General features: G+C 38.6%; 1 long non-coding RNA gene across 2 annotated transcripts; it reads left to right on the top strand.

The window, feature by feature from the left end:
* Positions 1–220: 220 nt before the first annotated feature.
* Positions 221–5,322, top strand: LOC136018921 (uncharacterized). 2 transcript variants are annotated; one of them, XR_010614643.1, is made up of 4 exons: positions 221–301; positions 603–693; positions 3,632–3,682; positions 4,203–5,322. It is a non-coding gene; the product is annotated as an uncharacterized LOC136018921 (long non-coding RNA). The 2 variants fall into 2 exon arrangements; XR_010614642.1 differs by lacking the exon at positions 221–301 and having other exon boundaries at positions 468–693.
* The last annotated feature ends 546 nt before the right edge of the window (positions 5,323–5,868 follow it).

The raw sequence follows: 5,868 nt of genomic DNA on the forward strand, positions 1-5,868 counted from the left end.
CCTTGCAATAAAAGGGAAAGAAAATATCTGGGCCATGAGAGTTTAACCGTCAGGCTTTCTGAGCCTGGAATTTCCATGAAGGTGTAGTGAAGAAAGGGCAATAAGAATGTCTGTGACCCTAATGAATACAAAATCTCTGTGGTTTATCACACTAATGAATTGCTCCTGGTTTTGCTGTCAAAAGGCCTAATTCTTTCACCTGTTCTTGTGCTAGGAAGCAGCTGACACTGCCCCAGTTTCCATAAGTGTGGTGGAGATCAGGTGTGGGAGCTTTGGTGTCAGTCTGAATGATCCAGGCCAGGTAAGGGAGAAAGTTGTGAACTCCCATGCACAGCTCTAGAAGTGTGGGATTTATGGAAGCCTAACCTTTTCCTGTGCATTAGCACTACCCTGAAAAATGATTTCTAGAAATGCACGTAAAACTTGGTCTTTGCTGAAGAAAGTGAGAAAGAAGGGAAGGACATAAATAAGAGAACAATAGCTGCATAACTGTGAGCATAACCAGATTATGGTTACCTTTCAAAGTGTTGCTATGCTTCAGTGCTGCCACAAGTTACAGTCTGCCAAGAGGGTAGGAGACCAAACCAAGATATATTTCTTAGATGGCTCAACAGTCTCAGGCTTGGAGGCTCCTTTGGAAGTGAAATCATCCCAGGAATACCAAAACACCGGGAGGCAATAAAGATGATATAGGTAATGCATTCTGATTTCTCCTAGCATTAACTCATTTAAAAAGCGGTATTAGAAAAGCAGACTTTTATAAGGTTGTAAAACAACAAACAAAATGCAGAAAGGCATATCAATAGCAGGCATTGCTTGCCTACAAAAAGAGCTGGGTGGACAGTAGTTTGCTTAGCTTACTGTGATTCTGTGGTAAATAAGAATAGAGATATAAGGAGCAATATATTGGTCAGTGAGATGGACTGGATATGAGAACAAACTGCATTGTCCAGGTTGATGATTAATATATTTCTGTAAACTGGGTAACCTCACAGTCTGCCCTGCTCTGCATTTTTCAGTTTAATTGAAATTTATGTGCTAGGTTTAAGCAGCTATATAAACAGCCATAGTTATTATACATTTGACAGTAGATAAGTAAAAGATTGTATTAACAGAACAAAAATGCAATGCCTTTCTTAACAGAAGTTGCTTTCAGCAAATGTCTTGAGAGATTTAATAAACCCTGTGGCTATGTACTGTATGTACATAGACAAGCTTCAGAAAGGTACTGCAACTTGGTGTTTTGAATCTAGCTTGAAAGTTGGATCATCTGGAGTGAGAGGGTTGGATCCATATGATCTCCAGACAACCTTTCCAACCAAAATTACTTTATGATTCTAAAATTTGCTGTTGGTAATGGAATGAAACAGTCTATTGCAGTTGTGACCTTGGGGCTGACCAGGCTGGCAATCCTGGCAGCTCACCGAGACTGCAGTATTCACTGTGTTTCATTACAAACTTCCTTTATGCTCTCACTGCTCCTGTCCAGAGCTGCACCACAGCATGAGGGGAGGCTGCTCAGGCTGCCTCAGACGGGAAACTCGCCTTTCGAAACTCAGTTTTGTTCTTTGGTGTCCATCTGCTGTGGTGTCTTATGCACATCAAGGGTGGTAATATTTCAAGATCTTTCCATTGCAAAGAGACATGGAGCAGAAGCATACATGTTGGAGCAAGCCATTGCACCTCCTTGGTGGTTCTGATGTACATGGTGTTTTTGGGTGTTTAAAATACCATATATAGATCTATCTCTTGTTAAATTATTTCTTAAGAACAAACTTCTAGTAAATGGAGAAAACACCTTAATTTTTACAAATGCTACCATCACAAAGGAAGCACATAAAAGAAGGACTTAAAGATTTAAATTCCCATGAATTTAAAGGGTGAGTAGGCACCTACGTGAGAATTGGGTTCCTAAATACCTTTATGGAGCTGCTATTTTCTGTTTGAGCAAAGTAACTAAACCAGTCTCCTGATGGCCTTATAGTCACATAAATGAAATACACTGATTTGCTTTCCTTTTCACTTCCTCGCAAAAGAGCGTAATATAAATTTTTTTGGTGTTAATATAATTTCTTTGGCGTTTGTCATCGGGAAGGTTGTATTTCATGCAGCTGTAGTTGGAAGACTGCTCAAAAAATCTACTTTATTTAGAGAATGTTTGTATTGCAATGTAAACCTCACAGTTTGCAAACCAGCATTGCTGCTGCTGCTTCTGCACCAACTGCAAAGATGAAGGCATATATAATTCCATGCTAAAAGTCAGCGTTGGTCTATTTGCTGTGGTAACCTGCTTCTATTAATGCTCAGCTTTGCCGTGGAACTTGTCAAGCTTTAAAATATTGTGATAATTTTCCAGTGTTATACCATCGGGTGCAGTAGAATTTCTCCTGGGCTGCAATTAGCCAACAGCTTATGTTAATTTTAATTAATTAACTTAGGTTGATAGTAATGCCATGTAATAAAACATTTTGCTCAGTGTGAAACTTGTCCGTCACATTTGTTTGTGACCTAAGTTAGTAATTATGTGTGCTTAAGTCAGTGGTAAATGGAAATAAAATGATGCGTCAGAGCCAAAATGAGGTAATTTGTGTCAACTCAGTTGGTTGATAGTGTTATAAAGGTAAAAGACACAGGAATGCTGGTTAGAAACTGGTCATTATTTCGTAATCCAAGGAATCTCTCATGATGCACATTCAGTACTAATCACTGCACCATTTTCTCACGTGAAAAGTCTGTCTTGTAGAACAATAAATCTAACTAAAAACCCAACTAATGTACAAGGTTCAGTAAGAGGGTTGACACTTGAATTAAGATGAAATTGCTGTAGTTTGTTTCCTCCTCAGCCTTTGAAATCTAAATGATCAGCAAAAGCGAACATCAAACTTGTGACTAATTGTTGAATGGTTGAATTAATAATAATAATAATAAAATAAGTTGTTCAATAATAAATTAAATAAGTTGTTCAGGTAATGACTTTTAACACCAATGTCTTACAGTGCATTATGGAACCTGAGAACATACTCACTTGCACAATAGTTACAAGATTCACAGGTTTTCCCATTCCAGGTGTGTTTCGGACATAGGGTTCTCTGCTTCACTGCTGTGGCATCCCACCCTGCTAATGAATTTGAAAACTACTTTTTCCCATCAGAGCTTGAATTTTAATGCTAATATCCTGCCTGCTCTATTTCAATTGAAGACTTCTGTTTTTCAATGTTGCCTTTTGTTTCAGGGTGAAGGACTTGTCTATATTTTTGCAACTTAGACCAAAACTAATTAATTAGTTAAGCGTCCGACTGTTCCAACTTGCTTTTGATGTCTAAGTTTCCAAGACATAAAAAACTTCAACATTCTCAGCAAATGAAAACAAGAACACAGGGAGGGGGGAAAAAAATCTCATTTTTTTTTTCCCCCCTAAAATGCTCAGCTTTATTTTTCTTTTGTTGGAAAAACAGTACTCATTAAAGAAACTGAAGGTGTTACCGAAACTACCTCTTCAGGCAGCATGACAAGCCCAGCAGTAGTATACATGAGTTTTTTCCACTGGAGCTTCTTGCAAAGAAAAATAACTCATTTTCTTATTCAAATTTGTATCCAGTCATCCTCCCTCTCTCTATGTTTTGTTGAACAGGTATCAACTGGAAAAACTACCCTTGATCGAAGACCAGTTCGTTTGAATATAGTGAGTATTAATTCACTTCATGCTAGAAAAAAGGTACTAGTGAAAATCGCATGTATTGCCCTGGAAAATTGTATGTCTGGTCCTTGAGAGAGCACGAGAAGGAAATGATAGCAAATAATGTAACTGTCATTCCATTTATGTGTTAGAATCACAGAAGAATGGATTTGTTTGATTGCTGGTTGAAATATTCTGGTTTGAATCAGTGCTAAATATTTACCTTGACATGAAACTGTGTGGCTCTCTGAGCATTTGCATTATTTAATACTTTCTGAAGAGAACTGAATTCCAAAAGAAAATTGCTATTTGGAAAAGAAATATTGGAACACTTGGTCTAGAAAATAAAGCTTTTTATTTTTGCATTTTCCCACATTAAATATATCGATCTTTCCAAAAGTGCATATATTCATATTATACCTCCTTTCTTATAATAAAATATTTCTTGAATTTTATTCCTTAAAGTATTCGACCATTCAGCATTTATATCTAAATAATTTCAGCAGATTGGTATGCTCCGTTTTAGAGCAAACAAATTAATTCTGGTGTTCCAGCCACCAAATGGTGAAATAGCAGTTTGGGATTTGCTCAGGTAACTACCTGTCTCCCTCCCTGGTATCCTGCTTCTTAAGAAACTGCATTTCCTATTGGAAAAATCATTCAAATGGAAAATTCTTGCTGGACTCTGCTCATTGCAGTTTGGGAAACACGTATAAATTTGCACTGGAGAATGGAAACCTGCAGTGTGGGATCTCTTGAGTAGGTTTTACAAGAAGAGCTATGACTGATTATTATGCTAATATTAACTTCCAATTGTTAATGAACCTTTCATCTTGAAGGATCCCAAAACACTTTACAGGCTGCAGAGATCTCTCCCACTGCCGCTGAAATGCAGCCAGCTCTTCAGGCCCTTCTTTGTGGCTTGGTGTTACTCAATAGTAGAAAATAACCTCTGCCTGCCTCTACACCGGTAATGTTTAGAAATGCAAAAAGTAATTACCAAGTTGGACTGCAGCCAAGGCACTGGTTCTGACACTCTTGTTCCTGCGAGTGAAAAGTGCTATAGTATCTTTAAGTGGCCGTAAGTCAGAGCTTGGGTCCGGCTTCTTATCAGAAACACGGAGGCACTGGTACAACACAGAGTCTCAGGGGAGGATGGGAGCTACTGCCTCACCCCCAATGTGGTTTCTTGTAGCGGCTCCAAGTTTTACTTGGAGACTTTCCCACTGGAAACCGGGCTGATGTAACCCTGCTTGTCTTGTAAAACTGAATGTGGCTATGACCTGCCTTGCACATGGTCACCACGCTGCTGTTTGCAATGGATTCACGTTAGGTTAGGCATGTGCACAGTTGACACTTTTAAAGCGTGACTTTTGTTTCTGGAGATAAATGGTGACTCTTTTGTGCTGCTAAGAAATCTGGGCCTTTTTTTGGTGTGCATGTTGGGAGTTTACCTGGAATATGTGTGTATTTCCATCTACCAAGTGTTTCAACTGTACATGGAACACAGCTGCACTCCCATTCCTAATGACGTTTTATGAAAAATGTCAAACCAGCTGTTGCTCTGAACTTTGGAAAGATTCAATTTCTAATTGTCTGGATCGATAAAAGGAGCCAAGATTTCTTAGCAAGGTTCATTCCCTCTAATTGATACTCATTTAAATTAACTTGTGTTTACTGTAAACGTTCTTGCAGCATGAAATGTGCTTCTGCTACAGAAGCAGTGATGGTTTCAGTGATGGAAGGAAACTTTGCCTTTTCGGTGCTTTTATTTGGAGTCTGAAGTTCATTAAAATGACTTCATAAATTCAAAAATAATCCATTGATTTCTATGACTGCCTATAGTTAATGAGCATGTGGCATTTGATTTGGAATTAGAGGGGCGTTCTCACATTGTTTTAAAAGCCTTAAATTTAGGCTTCATTAAGAAAAAGATGGGGAAGAAGCATCTGCATTCTAAGTGATCCTCTGGAGTGCTTGAAACTTTGAGGTAGTAGCTTAATGCCAGGTGCCTTCTGCATCTGAAGAGCTGCTTTCTGGGTCTAAGTAGGATCAAACTTTGCTCTCACAAAGGCAGCTGGGGCTGATGTCTGACCTGGGGTGATGGGCTGTGCTATCTTCTTTGGGCATTGATTTGGTAGAGTGCTTAAGCATCTGTTTAATTTTCAACAGAGAAGGAGATCTAGTAGACT

This window comes from Lathamus discolor, chromosome 8, assembly GCF_037157495.1.
Source record: "Lathamus discolor isolate bLatDis1 chromosome 8, bLatDis1.hap1, whole genome shotgun sequence".
NCBI classification, from domain to species: domain Eukaryota; kingdom Metazoa; phylum Chordata; class Aves; order Psittaciformes; family Psittacidae; genus Lathamus; species Lathamus discolor.